The sequence below is a fragment of the Oculina patagonica genome, chromosome 6 (assembly GCF_052425735.1).
Source record: "Oculina patagonica isolate OP01 chromosome 6, crgOcupat, whole genome shotgun sequence".
NCBI classification, from domain to species: Eukaryota; Metazoa; Cnidaria; class Anthozoa; order Scleractinia; family Oculinidae; genus Oculina; species Oculina patagonica.
In genome coordinates this window covers 2,835,116-2,852,896 of record NC_135763.1, presented here as the reverse complement: position 1 = coordinate 2,852,896, position 17,781 = coordinate 2,835,116, and the positions used below count along the sequence as shown (strand labels likewise).

General features: G+C 36.1%; 1 protein-coding gene across 10 annotated transcripts in view; it reads left to right on the top strand.

Annotated features, from left to right (window-relative positions):
• Positions 1–17,781, top strand: part of LOC144656598 (uncharacterized) — a 52,036-nt gene that overhangs the window by 23,694 nt on the left and 10,561 nt on the right. For 2 of the 10 annotated variants that reach the window (XM_078516823.1, XM_078516819.1), the window contains exon 2: positions 11,881–11,971. The gene's annotated coding sequence lies outside the window, so the exon portion shown is untranslated. Of the gene's footprint in view, positions 1–4,666; positions 4,912–5,671; positions 5,713–6,375; positions 6,392–11,699; positions 11,754–11,880; positions 11,972–16,311; positions 16,447–17,589; positions 17,711–17,781 lie in introns of those variants that run through there. The other 8 variants (XM_078516824.1, XM_078516818.1, XM_078516822.1 and 5 more) reach the window with 8 other exon arrangements.

Here is a 17,781-nt window from a genome sequence, read left to right as displayed (position 1 = left end):
GTTAAGAAATCCTTGTTATTTAACAAATTTTCCCGTTATTTTGATACTTCTTTTGCTGTAAAATTGCATAAAACTGGCTTAGAAATTTACCCTCAAAGGGAAATTAGCATATATTTAGAGAAATGCTATTGATTAGAAGCAGCGTTTTAGATGTTTGGAGCAACTTTCGAGCAACGTTTATTATCAGAAGCAGCTTTTTCGGATTTTTGGAGCAACTTTTGAGCAACTTTTTGAGAAATTACGGGCAACTTTTTGGGAAATCTCGAGCAACTTGTGGAAAGCCCTGATCCACTCACCCCCTGAAAATGGCCAACCAGCTGACTGCTTAAAAGAGCAATGAAAGGGTATTTTGAGTCATTTGTATACGTAATTGGACTACATGCTGTCCAATTTGGAAATACTGAATTTGATGAAAAAAATTCCGAGGGCAGCCAAAATTGGACGAGGCCGTTGGCCGAGTCCAATTTGGCTGTCAGAGGAATTTTTTGAATCTAATTATTTCCAAAATTGGACAGCATGTAGTCCGGTTACATATTAATTATATAGCTTGTAGTCAGTCAATCCAGCATAAACAATAACCTTATGTCCAGCACGGGAAAAGCATTCAATTGCAACAATAGTGGGCCTAACACAGCACATGCAACTCACTCAGAGCATTGTCTTCACAAAAAAAACTTAAACAAAACAGTGCAATTTTATTCACCTGAGTTTGCGAAGCTTGCTACAAAGTGAGTGAAAACACTGCATCAATCAATTAAAGTCGTAAACAAAGTGTCCGAAAAGCTTTACAACTTCTTGAATCTGACATACTCCTTTCCACTATATCGTTCGTACTTCATCGCCGTCTTTTCTTTTCGAATTTCAGCAAAAAACGACAAAGAATTGCATCTAGCTCATGGCGATGAATATCTGTCAAATTTCTTCCTTCACTTCGCTGCACTTACGTTCACCCAAGTTTTGTACTATTGGAGGTGTTTTGCTCTTGGTTTTTGCTTCTCAGTGTAGCTAGCTTCTCTTCTGACAACGTAGAAAATTTCTCTTTGTTGTTACTATTGCTGAAAAGCTCAAAAGGAATAGAAAAACGTAGCAAACTTGCCATATAAAATTCCGCCATTGTCGACTAAAACAGGACAAGTTTACAGGGCTGACGCTATGCTTTGTGCTTATTGGCTAATATCCGTCACATGTTGTTTTTTCTTCGATTTGATTGGCTGAGACGAAACTGTCCAATTATTCTTAAATTGGACAGATTGTGAATTTTACCTGAAAGTCCTAATTGAAACTATCCAAATTTAATCCCAAATTGGACAGTTCCCAGAAATTAAGGAAAAATAGCTGCGCTGACAATATAGGATTTACCGACGGCTGTATAATTAAAAGAAAAACTCAAAGTAATAGTTTTCTAACGCAGAAAAACAACAAAGGTGTGGTAACAACTCGAAAATAACCAAGGGTGGTTTCGACTGACGAAGAATAAGACGGATTACGAATTACAAACTTGAAAAAACTTGCCAGTTTTTTCAAAATGCTTTGTCCGTGACATAGCTCCCTTAATAGAAGTATTCTAAAATATGTGTAATATGGCAAAAAATGAACTAATGTGCGACGCTGTTCACATGATGTACATTTTATTGGTAGAAATAACTCTACCTCAGTAATAAGTAATAGTAATTGGACTGAGTGGAGTACAATTCAGAGAGTAATCGGGCGAGTAATTTTAAAATCGGCAGAGCGCGCAGCGCGAGGCCGATTTGAAATTACGAGCACGATTACTCTCTGAATTGTACGACACGAGGTCCAATTACTAATTAATCGTATAAATAACAAAATTCGAGGTTAGGAAGTCTTTGAGAACCTTTCTTGTAAGAAAAAGTCAAAGGCAAATGCAATTGGATGTGCAAAAAGCAGGAAAACAGCAAGAAAGAATTCATTCAAATGCGCGTGATTGACGCGCGAATGGGGTAGGTGTCCAATTACAGGTATCCAATTTGAAGTTGCTCAAATTGGATACCTGCAATTGGACACCCACGTGATCGCGCGCCGATTACGCGACAAATAGGCGTGCGCAGTACCAATCAAAATCGAGAATTTTGTTATAGATACGATTATGTATGTAATTATAACAGCTTAACATTATGAACAAATGATGTTGATCAGTGAACAAAAGTAACGCAAAATGTAACAAAAATTAACTGCATGTTAAGAAAGCGGGCCGACCAAAGATCCGAACTCCGTTTAGGATTCACGATCCGAACTTCAAGACAGACAGAGTCTGGAATCCTGGCCAAAGATTTTAAGCTGGTCGATCCGTTGTATTTTCAAAATCCGCGAATCCGCACAGTTCCAGTTGCGAAAGTCCGTGTACTTTTTAAGGCAAAATCTGTCATTCTCGCTCCTATTCACTACCCTTCGTTAATCATATGAATACGCTAACTGCTTATCAGTGAAAGTTAATCTGTTCCGCATTCATGTTTATACTCTCTTGGAAAGCAAAGTAACGAAACTACCCATTTGTCTTTTTCAAAGTGAGTTTTATAAACATGAATTTTTAGGCCATAATTACACTTGGTTCCCGATTTTCGCTTGGAACTAATGTGAACACACCCTTTTTTTAGTACGAACGCCAAAATTTAGGTACGGTACCAATGCTCGAGTACAAGTTCTCGACCTTGTAATTAAGCTGTGTGCACACTTGGTGCCTGCCCGAGTACGATTCTCGCCGGGCACATACCTTATTATAGGAAATTAACGATACATGTAATTAACGCGAATTTCAAAAATTCGCGTTAATTTCATGTACCTTAATTTATGTCATTGTTAATTAATAAAAAATCACACTATTTTCCAGCATTGTTATTTTAAGACACCTTTATTTCCGTCAAAGTTATGTTTACACGACATCTACGTCTCCGTCAAAGCTGCAGGACTAACAGAGGCAGTGGAAAGCATAAGGACGGGATGTATTTCATCCCTGGACCCATTCATTGAATATTATTCACTATTTGGTCTGTTTAAACATGTTCAATATCTCTGTTGTGTATGGTTTATCAGAATTAAACCTCGAGTTATGTTGTTGGACGTTGTTGTTTTGTCTTTTAAATAGCGCAGGTTGCTATAAAAATTACTATGCATCAATCTCGCGTTGATTAGCTGCATGTAAGCACTCACCACACGAGAATTCGCGTTAATTAAATGCATTTTAACATAAATTTTCGACCATTCGCGTTAATTTTATTACGCGTACATTTTGTTCGTTATATTCCTATAATAAGGTATTATTTTTTCAAGTACTCACGCCATTATTCGGGCACAGTGTCCGTGCCCGAGTACAAGTTCCAGACCTTGTAGGTACTTGGGTACTTAATTATTTTTGTGTCTGAACACGACGCTATTTTTGCCGGTGCTCGGTACCAGTGCTCGGGCACTAAGTGTGAACACGGCAAATTTAAGGCACTAAAAGGTACTTGCGTACTTCGATATCCAGTACCAAAAACAGCACCATTTTGTGCCGGTGTCCAGGCATAAGTGCTCGAGGATTAAGTGTAAACATAGCCCTACGTACAAGGAGACCAAATGGCTTTTTAAGTATGTTAATTATTGGAGCTGAAATAAAGCATTGAACGAATGAATTTCCGAGTAATCAGTCGCAGGTCTGCAAATAGTATCGTAAGTTACAGAGAAGTTTGGATAGTAACGTGAAGCAATTGGCAACCAAATACGGAGGACAAAACGGAGCTGTTTCACGGCTGTTCTTCAGCACTTCCCAGCTGGTCGGCGCCGTTCTCGCCAGTCATTGTTTTTACGGTACTAGCGAAAACTGCTGATTACACACGGTCAGCAGATGGATGAATTTTTCTCGCCGGCGGGTGCGAAGAACAGCCGACGCTTCGGTCCTCTTGCAAATACTATATTTCCTGACCACTTGCTTGGACACATTCCTCACTAAAAAAATATCATTAAAAATAAAGGTATTCATTATAATAACAATCGAATTTTTACAAAATAAAGATGGGGTGTGAAATGCAATAAATCTGATTAAGTGATTGTTCACAAAATTACCAAGTAATTGATTGGTCAAGGCCTGATAAATAAAAAGCCGTTATCAGTCAGCTAAAGTGCTTAACGGTTACCATAAACTTTTTTACCGTGTTTAAATAAAGTTGTTGTATTGTATTGTATTGTACCATTAGCACGTCAAGCGCCGTCTTTTAATCTTTTGTCGCCTACTTTGCACTTTCAATTGTATTGAAAAGAACGTTCCATTTATGCCTACCCTAAAAGCAGTTTGGACAAAGGCTTTAGTTTTTGTGTCATGCATCAATCTGAATCGACCGTATTGTATATATATATAAAAAAAAACTGGTTTAGTCTCAAATATTTCGTGACAGACTGTGTCATTAATACGAATCTTAGCTCAAAACCTAGTTCTTAAATTATGATTAAAATTAAAGGTAGCATTTATAACCAGTCATAGTCTTATATAATGGCAATGTGCGACCGACCGACACTTTGGTCACAAACCGTTGCTGATTAGCGCGTTTCAATCACCGTGTATCGATTTTACATGCAGCAGAATTGATTTGACACCTGCATTGTGTAGAAATTGCCATTATAATACATCCTTCCTTCATGAATAAGTAAATAAATTTTCTGTAGCGCCGACAGGTTGAATGAATCGTTAACACGCTTTGCAGCTTTATTGTGGTGATGAAAATTAATCTTTGTGTCTTCGGATGTAAAAACAGAATTTTTTCTCGCGATTGTGTAACAAGCTTAGCAGAATTCCACTCAGCCGTTTTCTTGTGATGCGATTCGAGTTGCACTTGAAAATAACAAGTCGTTTTGCCACAAGCAGCTCCAAACACAACAATTGCTGTTTGAGTACAAGCCTATTTGGATTTCGCTTCAAAGGTAATTATAGAAATAGTGTATTTCGTTTTGCAATTTTTACTTACATATATAACTTAACTTAGTCGGCTCTTCTAATTTGTTTGGAGTAGTATTATGTTTGCAAATCAGTGTCGATTCTGATAACGCAGAGGATTAATTTAATGTTTCAATGGACATAAATAAAAATTTTCGGTTCGCTTTGAGGATTGTTATGATACCGAACCGGGCCGATCGACGTTCACGCGTCCTTTTACTAATAAGCCGAGATCAGAGAGGCTTAACATTGAATTTGCAGTTTGTTTTGAGGTCTAAACTGACAATTTTTTAAAGGAAAATACAAATAATATAAATGGGATTTTGTAAGAGATTATTTGATCATGTTTGGCCTGTGTTAAAAGGAATTCTTTTAGCGGAGCTTCTTCGCTATTAAAAGTGCTGGAATATTCAACAGCCTGAGAAGAATTACACAAAAAGACATATTACCAACGGTGAAAACTTTTCACATCACCCATAAATTGCGCCGATTTAAAAGAAAAACTGCAAAAATTAACGCTGCGAGGAAAACACAAAAAGCTGCGTTCAGTGGATGACAAATTAGCGGATTTGTACAGAAAGTAAAACAAAAGTTTATTCAATCAGTCAGAGGTATCACTGTAGCACGTCATAAAGCCAATGAAAGCAGACGCCATAAAAAAAGAGAATGCAGCTGCTCGAAAAGGCGGGAAACTCTACACAACATCACCAGACAAAACGCAGTGGGTAGAAAATATGATAACAAAGCACCAAGTCGTAAAATATCACTTGCGCGGAATAGCAGAAAAGGTAATGTTTGAAGTTAAACGAAATTATATGATATATGTATGTGTCAGTTTCGTAGAGATATGTTCTAACATTTGCTTTTCGAATCCGTTTGTTTTCAGTGCATTCGCTGCAATTATTCGCTGCAAATTTCTCCCACAAGTCGAAAACAATACAAGCATAACTCAGCTAGTAATCGGAAATCAGTGGGAGAGAGACACTTATTCGCATCTAGAACATTTATACGTTTATCGCTGAACAGCAATTGAAATATTTCGTTGCATATCCATCTAATATTTCGGTTTCTTAGTTCGGTATTTATTTTCAGGTACAAATATTTGCGTTATCTTTATTCGTCATAACCCTTTCGTTCGAGTTGTTGTCAATAATTCCACTTTTTAAAATTTGTTCTTAATAGCGAATGAAATAAATGGTACAAATTTGAAATTGCGTGCAATTAAAAACCTACAATCGATCGCCAATGAGATCGAAAATCTTAAAAAATTATATTTTGTCTTATTTGTACGATCATTTAATTCTTCAGAAAACATTATAAGGTATTCTGCCAGACATATCAATTTTTTGTTCAAGAAATAAATATCGTTTACTATTATTATTTAATAAGAGGTTTAATTATTTCTTGTGCGTACGGTTGTGTAAAGATTGCTCTTGAAGCAACAGAAGCTTTGCCTTTTCTGAAACGGTAAGAAAAAAAAATAAATATTGTAATGCTTTCTAAAGTGGAGTTTGAGAAAAACTGCAGATAAGTAGATCTACCAAAATAAACTTATCATAAATAAGGCATCCATTCCGAGCTAATTCCGGTAGTTTCGATAAATTTTAACATCCCTGTTTAATAGTGGAATTAAATCTTACGACCATTTATGATCACAATTCTGATCTACTCGTTCATCGGTCTTATGTGAACAAAGGCGATCTCAATAACATGCTTTTTCCGTCACTCTCTCTCTCTCTCTCCTCTCTTGTGAGAGTACTAGTGGGTCGGTCGAAAACAAAACAAAAATAATAAATAATTCGAAGTTTAAAAGGCTTGTGAATAATAGTTTTCCCAGCGCTGAAATTTTTAAGGAGACCTAGTTTTCTAATTGTCATTTTTAAAGGTGTTGACCACGGTAAAGCGATAGTCAAACGAAAGATGATATGAACCTGGTATATTTTTACTTTAAAAAAAAAAAACAGTTCGACCAACCTGAAAAAAAAAACGATGCACAAAAAACTAAAAGAGATTTTCAGGTATGCCTTTGCCTTTAACGTATCCTGAATCAAGGAGCGTTTGGCAGCATTTAGTGATAGATAACTTCAACATAATCAAAATCAAGCGTACATAGTGTAGTAAACGCGTTTATTCAGTGCCCAGGGGGGGGGGGGGGGGGACTCCGGCTTGTAAATGACGGGGATGATCGAAGGATTTTTTTGGGTTTGAAATTTTCGATTCTGGGATTTTTTGGGTTGGAAAATTTGGCAAGTATTTTTTGGGTGCCTTGATTTGAATAGGGGACTTTTTTGGGTGTTAAAAACGAAATAAAGTGCCTTGGCACGGTCTTGAACTATTTTGATATGATGAATAAAAATAAACACGAGCGTTCAATTTTTAATGATTTTCTTTGTGTTATATTATTGCCCCTCCTGGCAATTTAGGGGTAATTTGACAAGGGATTTTTTGGGGGGTTATTTTTTGGTCCAGGGATTTTTTTGGGTAATGTCGGAAGACTTAGGGATATTTTTGGGTCCTGAGTTTTGCCTCCATTTGATCATCCCCATCATTTACAAGCCGGAGTACCCCCCCCCCCCCCCCCTGGGATTCAGTGTACCTGCAGCTTACCAAACATGAAATAATAAGCTTATCACGACCACAAGAATATATTTTGCAGGTTGTTGCATGTGTTTTATAGATATTTAGAATTCTTCAGTTGACTTCATGCTATCAAAACTATGATAACACATTTTATTGTAACCTACATAGTTCCAAATTCTTATCCATAGTTGCATATCTTATTGCCTTTGTGAGGGTATTAAAGATGATTTCCAGTCCGTACTGCGCGGACTCAGGGTTTGTTTTCATTTTTGTTTTGAATTCGTTGAAACGTTACACTTCGTTGATAGCGTACATGAAGTTTTTTTGTTCGCCATTTCGGATCGTTTCGTTCAAGAATTCACGATGAGCTAAAACGTCCGTTTGAAATACCGTCGAGCTTCTTTTACTCGTTATTATTGTTTTGCAAGGATATCTGGCGTTAATAATGAAGGAAATGGTAAGTTTTGTCCCGGAATTTTTATTTTTGCTAGTAAACATTCTTCTGTTTGTGAGACTCACAAACATTGCAGGCAGAGATTGCGCAGTAAGGACTGGAAATCATCTTTAATGTCAACGAAAACCTTAAGAAATTGCGTGTTGGTCGAAAATTTCATTTTCAATGTACTGCTACCCAAAATCCATTATAACTACTCAACTATAAAATCCACCAAATTAAAATTATGTTCGCATTTATAATACAAAGAAACCTGGGTAACGTGAACTCTAAATATCAGGAAGGCTGGATATTGTTTCACATATCATAATACTACGTGATATTAAACAATTAGGGGGGGTTTTTTTTTGGGGGGGGGGGGGGGGAAAAAAATAAAAAAAAATTATTTGAGGGCCGGAAAAAAAAAAAAAAAAGTTAAAAAAAAAAAAAAAAAAAAAAAAAAAAAAAAAAAAAAAAAAAAAAAATTGAGAAGAAAAAAAAAAAAAAAAAAAAAAAAAAAAAAAAATTATCCCCCCCCCCCCCCCCAAGAAAATAAAGGTCCGTCCCTTACTTCATGCACGTGGTTTTCCACACGACATTTTAGAGAAAGTTACAAAAACAGAAATGGCTTAAAAATGTTAATTATTTAACTCACAAAGCATGGGTGTTTATCATCAGACTTCATCAAAATTCTGAGATCTATTTTTTTTAATCCTGCAAAGTTAATTTTCCACATACAAGAGTATAAAAAGTATTAATCTCTATGCAAACTTTAAGATCGATTCAGTACTTCGTTTCCGGCGGAAATTAAGCATTTTAAAAATTTTAGACGTCCCGGATAAACATGTTTCTAAAATGTCGTTAAACGGGTATTTTTTTTTTAAAGTTTTAAAGCCTGATATTTAGAGCTTCGAAGCGAAAGCGAATGTGGCCGCCATATTTGTGCCCAAAGAAGGACACCAATATGGCGGCTGCTCCAAAACTATTTTCGCAATAACTTGGTTATGAAAAACGCTGCAAAGGTTTCACTTGGACAAAAAGTTTCTTCTGTTGAGCCTGCTCTTTAATTATTAGTTTTTGTTGCTTTTCAAGCAACTAAACAGTTTTTGCAAGTTTGGTGAAAATCGCCAATAAATATCAGAAAACTGATTTTAAAAACAACAATTACAAATCTAAATACCTGTATCCCCTAGGCCTATGTTATTTTTGCTTTGTTTGAAAGGAACCGCCCACCTTAGTCGACAAATTCCAACAGCGAGGATATTGTTTTATCTTTTCTGTCGAATTGAGAAGAATTAAATATCTCATATTTTGTTTGGTGCATTTTGGATGAGTTGCAAGAGTTCTATTTATAGCTTTATTACGTTTCGAGATGACGTCATTTCGACGCGCACATTAGGCTGTGGTAAAAAATGGCATACCTTCACGAGCCCTTACTTTGGATTAAATGAAATTACAGTTAAATCCCAATAACTTGGAAACGTCAGAGACAAAACAGGTCAGGATATTAGGAATTAATTTGAGTTATTAAATCTTGTATCAAAACAATTTTGCAACGGATTTTGAACAAAACACTGCTTGCTCGAATCTGAGTTTTTTTATTTAAAAAAAAAAGAAAAAAAAAAAAAAAAAAAAAAAAAAAAAAAAAAAAAAAAAAAAAAAAAAAAAAAAAAAAAACAAACTGTGGAAACCCTAATCTATGCACGAGTTCTATTTGACGAGTTAGATTCAGTTAACAACTTAACAGATAGCTGTACAATTGGCTTGTGTAAACGAGACCGCGTTTGACCTTGGTCGCTCGAGAGAAGTATTGTTTATCGTATATCTGGTTTCTTCTGGTTTCTACCAGATGTCACGGTACATAATAACGCAACATTTGATTAACAGTCATTCAATACAGAAGTTGTCAGCTACTGTTATTTAGTATACGTTTCTTTTTGACAAATTTCCTGAAAATTACTTCAGAACCCTTGGGAAACGTCATCGCTACTGCATGAATTGTGTGCCGTTAATTTTAACTGTAGGCGCTATGCGTTTGTTTATGTAAATAAATGATATAAACAGATAGGTCCGCAATGCATATGTTCACTGCTTCTTTGTAGCTAATACGAACTTCGGTGTTCAGCCTTACCACAGGTATAGCTAAGCGCGACACAAACATGTGTTACACTTTGTATACTTCCCCGTTGTAAATTTTGGCTTCTTTGCAAGGTACAGCTTAGCTCATACTTTAGAATTCCATTGATTATATAGAACAAAACAGGAGTACAGTAATATGAGTATAAACTAAAATAAATGCCAAGAATATGATTGCCAAGCTGGGTCCGTTTGATTGATTTTATTCCAACCCATTTGTTAAAATAAAGCTCTCTAGTCCTGAACTGACGATTTAGGGTTAAAAGTAAAAACTTAAACTATTAAAGCTAATTTTTCTCCAACCTCAGTCAAATTGTTAATCAGTGTTTTTGCGGGTGCGAGTTGAAGACATTTATACTGCGTTCAAATTAGATGAGCGTCTAGCAGCGCATTCGAATCAATCTGCATTTGTAAAATAAAAGCACAAGGCACAGCTGTTCAAAATAAGCGAACAGGGAACTTTCTGGTAGTGAATGGCAACAACAATAAATCATTTGCTTACTTACACAAATTCAATAAATAATATATACATTATACTTTGGTGAGATCGTAAATTTGCTCTACCCATCAGTGGATACACGTGCGTAATATATTTTTTTTGTGATTTTCCTTTTCATCTTAACATATCTAGTAAACAAGTCAATTAATTTCTAGTCGCTTTCCTCTAGGCCAAATATTTTTCTAACGTTTTTCTTTCCTTTCTTGATAACAATTATAAGTATCAGTACAAGTTTTTAATGTACGGTGTTTGAACTAATGTATACAATTTAGCTATAACCGTTACAGAATGCATAGAACATTTTCCTTTCGTCGTCGAATTTTGTTGCTGCGAAGATGCGGGCATTATGAATGAGCTTGAATTTTTATGCAAAGTAAGAAAAACCAATACTTTGAGAGAAATGGAGCGGCAGTTATTCAGGATTATCGTCCAAGTTTATTTTTTGCGCACTCTTAATTAATCTCTTAAGAAAAAACGAAGAAAGAAATCGCAAGCCAGGTGATAACGGTGGTATTTTAAAACCCTGTACGTGCTTGGCGCTTTTTGATTGCTAAAAAACGAGCGGATTTTAGCGACCAAAACCAAGCGAGTTTTTGTCCCAAATTTATGCGAAACAAGTGTAAGGCATAAGATATCACGCTGAGAAGCGGTAGGTTTTTACGTGTGTGTGTCAAACGTACATGCATATTAGTCATCGTTGTGTTTACAAGGAAACAGATGCTTCAGTACAAAAATCTGTTGTTAATTCTTTGCTAGTGTGGTTCCGCATTACAAGAAAATGTGATGTGCTTTTCGGATCATAAAGTAAAGCTCAATTCAAAATCGAGAGAAAAGGCAAAATAAAGGAGATTTTTAAGCGGAAAAGAATTGTGCGTACTACGCAGTGCGGGATCGCTTTCCAATACACAGGCACAAAAGCAAAGATATTTCCGTTCAGTAAAAGCTTTTCCAACCAAAGAATAATATCCCCAGTATTGTTTCGTCCACTTTACGGCGAAAGTGCTTTGATAAAAATTCTACTTTAGACAAAAGCTCGCACAATTAGCTATTAGCTGTCGCCGGGACAATCTATCGCATTATTTATTCACAAGCAATTCGCGCTTCGGCTTCACAGAAATTTATTACCCAGCGAGCGAATGCACGTAACGCTTGAACCACTAAGGAATATTCATAACTCCCCGGTAGGTCACTTCTAGCAGTGTTGACAATTTTTTCTGTTTTAATAATTAGCGCTCTCGTTGTCAACGACTTTTAGGCAACGACATAATCCAATCCTGACGGCGTGAACATTTCTTTTAATGTTTCCAGCTTCGCTAAGGAGAGACAATTTCAAGCAGGGATTTACCATCAACAAACCGGATGGCTGTCATTGAGGCGAACTTCAGGAAAATACAGTAAGGTACTTTCCGTTGAAATATATCTGTTTTAGTATGTATGTTTTCTGAACACTGCAGAAACAGGGAATAGCGAATTAAAAGTAACGTTGCATTATAATTGGCGAAAAACTCACTAAACATGTCAGCATTTTTCGGCGTTTACCATTTGAGTATCAAAACACTACGTCGAGAAATACTGTTGCCGAGAATCACGAAGATACAAAAAGTACCACCGATTCTTCAATAGCACGGCATGTTCTTTTTTTTTCCTGAGTAAAAAATTGAAACCTCTTCAGTTTTATTACATTAAAACAAAACCTCTTTTTAAGATTTATTCTGTTTTTTTTTTTTCTGGGCTCGAAGGTTTTTGACAGCTCTGGTTTGAATTGGGCCGTTTGATTATTCGATAACATCGCGAATTATCCATATTTATTTTAGCAACGATACTCATAACACGAACGATCTTATCTGAACTACGGTAGTTGAAATAATGCCTATCATCTGCATAAGTATTCCAAGTAAATCTCACTTCGCTTTTTTAGGCTGTCGAATTTTAGCCGAGAAAAAAACTCCCTTGGTCGAGAAAACGTTCAAACGATGTTGATCCTACTTCAAACAAAAACTCTCTTCTAAACAAACAACTGAAAATATTAATCGAAAGGTCCGCTGTTCATTCTATTTTGTTGCATTTCGCTTTTTAGTTGCTTCGAATTCCTAAATTAAATGATTTACTTCGTGAAAGGGATATTGACCAGTGCAGTCGCAACGATTACTATGGACGTAAATATAATTATCTGCCATGAATCGAATTTCCACTTTTTAATAAAATAAATAAAATAAACAACAGTTGCAGCAATGGTTGAGAAGTGTCATGATCGAGTGTAATTTTTTTGTCGTGCAATATTAAAGACAGTGGGCGACCCAGCAGGAACATGTTCGGTCACTTTTATTGTTTCAAAAATATTTTTAGCTGAATTGTTTTACGAATTTGTTTTTGCATTGTCATTGAAACTCAGGGAACATGACCTCTGTGAGATTTTTAATAAGTTAGCGCTCCATCTACCTCCGTTTTATTATTAAAAAGCAATGCAAAATTGCGTTTTTACCGGAATATATTTTTCATTTCAGACTGAATTTTAGCTCTTGTATCTCGTATAATTCCAAACAAGAGCAGATGGCCCAGTAACTGAGTGGCTATAAAGCTTCTCCTAAAAGCATTGTAGCATCGACAAAAAATTATGTTAAATATAACTAACGCTGTTAGTAGCAAGTGTTGATAAAAGCAATGATAAGCGAGTATAAAGCTCCCAAAAGGACATGATACACTTCGTGTTAATCATGTGATAATGCGCGCGAAAACAATGAGTTCTGATATGATAAAATCGAGATGATCGTGCAAATCGTGCTAATCGTGATGATCGTGCTAATCGTGATGACCGTGATACTCATTATGATCATGACAACAGAGAAACAGAATTATTTGTGCACGAAAAACGAAAAAAGGCGTTTTTTATCACAATAAGTCGCTTCAGTGCATGCATATCATCTTTCCTACTGCATTCCAAGAGAGAGGAAAACAAAAGAAACAATTTCAAGGTCATTCTCCAAATGTTGTTATAAATAATTGACGATCATAGTACGTCCGACTGAAGCACATTTGAATGGCTTTGCTTGCAGACAGACAATTAACCGTTTTCAAAACGACTCCCGCAATGTCTTCGCCGAAGACAACAGACGCAACTTTTTCAAGGGAATGTTATATGCGTGGTCTTTTCGAACACATGTTTTTCTTTATATGACTGATTTGGTAACAACGGTTTATAATTAACCAATAATATTTGTCGTAATTTGAAATTCGTGTAAGTGTTATTAAGGGTCTAAGGTACTATCAGTAATTTCAAGTGTCAGGAAACGCTTGAAAAGCACAGACTATAAATGACAGAATTATACAACATTTTTGTTGATTTTGATTCTGATTCCATGTCATTAAGAAAGGGAAAACCTAATTGACAATGGCGAAGCGCGCGAGTGACGTCACGACTCAGAAAAGACTCAGACAAACAAACCTAATTGGTGGACGATTTTCCTAAAACACTTTCTAAAACAGTCGGTATTTCTAAAAAAACTTTAATAAAACCAAAACTTCGCCTAGATTTCTTCTCTTTTTCTCTCAGAACGCGCTGATGTCTTCTGAGTTCCGTGGGGAATACAATCATTTGCATTCTATTTTAGACCTCGTGCGCTTCCGATCGCTATTGCGGTGAAGCCATGCGAGGATTTTATCACTCTTTAACTAACATTAATTACTCAGTCAAACATTTTCAAGTTACTGACTCTATTCTCTTTAAATCTAAACGCTTGTTAATCAGTGTTTTATTCATGTAGTTCAAACCATTAATAGAACTAAACTGAGTCGAAAGCGGGCTTAACCCTCTAACCAAAGATTAAACTTATATTTCTCAAAGAATTGAGGTATATAAGGGTGTAAATTAAACTGAATTGTTGTCTGCAAGTAAAGTAATGATTCAAAATGGTTTTGTCTCTTTAGGATGCGAGTTCGATCTTAGCTCTTTCAAAAATAGCGAAAATTTGATCGGGAATTTTTATCGTCAGAGTAACAGTTTTAAACCAGAGCTCTTGTTGGAAAAATCGTTTACAGCTGAATCCGGACAGTTAAAATCCCAACCTGACAATTTTATGTATAAATCTTTTAATCAAGAAAAAGTTTGTTTCCATAGATGTTACAGAAACACAGCTTTCGTCCAATCCGGAAGAAGGTTAATTCTACAAACAGCATTAAAATATTCAATGACTAAAAACAAAAATATAATATTGATATGAGGCCAATTTATCGGTTTTTAATTTAAAGGAAGGTTACGCAGATAATTACCAAGAATAAACAAATCAATCACTCGAAATGTACATGCTTTCAAGTTGCTTGAAATATAAAAGTATCAATTTTTAAAGTCAGATGTTTTGCTGTTTAATGAAACATTTTCGATTGCCACCGGTTGAGAAATAGTCAGATATAAACTTTCTGTTTTAGAAGATATACCGGGAGAACAGTCTGAAAATCAGACTATTTCAAACCGTGATTCTTCTTAACAAACGAATCGATTTTTGAGCTCCAGTTTTCCATGAAAACATGGCGCACATATTTTAACGTCCCATTTCAGAACACATACTAGGCTAATAAATTTCAAGACTTCAATGACTTGAAGTTGTGTGCACCTTCCTTTCCACATTAAACCTTAAACCTCTCAGTCAGCGCACTATCAGTCAGCGCAACTCAGTGTGCTAATGGTTTTGTCTTGTAGATCAAAATTGAAAAAAATAGATTTGGTGCGTTGGAACATGCATAATAGAAAGATCACTGCCAAATAATAATTTTACCTCCTCTGAGTATAATCCAGATTTGGTCGCTGATCTAAGAACAAAACCCAGCAAAGCAACTGACATGGCAAACCAAACAGTAAACTTTACGTCACTAACTGGTGGCGATTGCGGATAACTGTCAGTGACATTTAGAAAAAACAAAAGTTACCTTATGTCATTCAAAGGTTCGACGACTTTCAGCGGAGAAGAAATGAAGTACTTCATCTGGTAGAGATTTAACATAGAATAGATACAGTCAACTCTCGCCTTGCGGACACCCGACTATTGCGGACACTCGCTATTACGGACAAAATCCAGATCCCCAGCAAGAGAGGTTTGACTGGAAATGACTCCATAGGATTCTCGCTATAAAGGACACTAAAGGACGCCCCGAGCGTGTCCGCTATAACGAGAGTTGACTGTAATCGGAAATGTATATCTCCTAGTTCCACCATGTTTTGCCAGTGTATTTCGGCTGTCCGTGTGAGTATTAATTCCGATGGGTGCAGGCTTCTCATCACATGCTGATCTTAAATGTCTATTTGTGTTAATTTGTGTTTTCAGTTTATCAAGAAATGATTTCCTTCAAATTTCTTCTGAACTCAAATTAGTGTTGGTGCTACATTTCGCTGCATATTGCATAAAAATGGTTTTGTTTATGCAGAAGTGCAGACAAATCACGTCTTTCCATAAGATTACATCACACTTTTTTCCAATAGATTACTTCGTCAATATTCTGAATTTTGGTCTGATTCTTAACGGTTAGCGCTCATAATAGTTACAGCAGCTTATTGCATGCACGTTCAGGATACCATGTCGGCAAGCCTAGTGTCTCTATAAATAATAAACAAACCGTTTGCTATAGCTAGCTCATTAATAATATTGATAGCGAGACCCTTACACGGCATATGATTTCGTGATTTGTTCCCAATTTACAAGGATTAAAGGGGATTACATCAAGGTTCTTCATTGTTTACGACAAACCACTCAACCCAAAACCCGCCGACGCGTCCTGGTTTGAGGCCACCCTTTTCGGTGTCACACGGGTTAAAACAGGTGGATAATGCATCAGACTTTAAACTGTATTTATGTTCTTTTAAAACGCCTGGCAAAAACTTGAGAGGTGAGTTCAGTTTCCGACAGCAAAACGTTTATACATATGTCAAATCACCCTTTGTGGAAGTCCTAAACAAATAACAATTCCTTTTGCGCGGAACACAAAAATAATAGTCATTTGCGACAAAGAAACACAGTGTTAAAAAGTATTTGGAAAATAGTACTTTTGCAAATGCGTCGGAAAGTAACTTCTTTTCTACAAGAGTATTTCGTTCATTTTGGTTCGCTTACACATTCATTTAAAGGGTACACCTTTTTGCGTTCTTTATAGAATAGCGTCTGTTACATGCAGTTTGAGTGGGGCAAAAGAATGAAACAATTAGGTAGAGTCGTCATTTTGTGAATAATTAATTGAAACCATGGAAAGCGTTTTATTTAATAGCAGGATCCACAGATTTAAAAATGGAAGAACGTCGTAGGTGTTTGTCAAAGAGTTACTCACTGATTTTCTAAGATTACCCTGCGTGCTTGCTGACGCATCAGGCGAAGAAACCGTTTGTTATTATAATTTGCATCTTATCCTGCTAATACATAAAGAGTCTAGTTTTGCGGTTTTTGCTTCCTTATTTCATTTGCAAATCTTTGTAATTGCATTTTGCTAACTAACTTTCCCTTTACCTCTTTAAACTTGGTAAAATCTTGGACGGTTTCAGTTAATGCGTACAAAATCAGGAATAAAAATTGACCCACAAACCAGCAATATTTACCAGAGCATCAATATAGCACCTGTTATATTTATTTTTTTCTTGAGTCGGAAGACTCGGAGATTTAATGAATAATTCTAATTAGCATAGGCAAAATGCACGACAATTTATGAGACCTTACGGCTCCAGTTATCTGCTTTCCTGAAAGATACAAAACAGTTTTCGTGTCACGTTGCTGATTATGAGGAAAAACTCTTCACATTGATTTTTAGTAGGCTCCGACGCTGTTTGGGCGGCATAAGAAGATCGCGGTCCTTGAGACTGTTATGTTTTCATAGCGGGAATTCAAACAAATCACAACAAATCTTTGTTTTGAAACGCCATAACAAATCTAAGCAGCCACAATAAGCGCATTATTATTCACCACATAATTAGTAAGGCTCCATAAAATAAACGTTTTATTAACTACTATTTCAAAAACGAATGTCGGGAGGACCCAATCGAGGTTTTTTTGTATGTTTTGAATATCTACACGAAAATTGCTGTTTAGACAAATGCGTTAATTTCTTTGGGAAAGGATGGTTCACTTCAAACTCTAGTAATTAGGAAGCTAACATCTTAAAAACGGTATGATGTCACGTTTGATTCCACTCAGTGGTCATGTCGCTATGAAGTCGCCAAGTGGGTGATGATAGTTT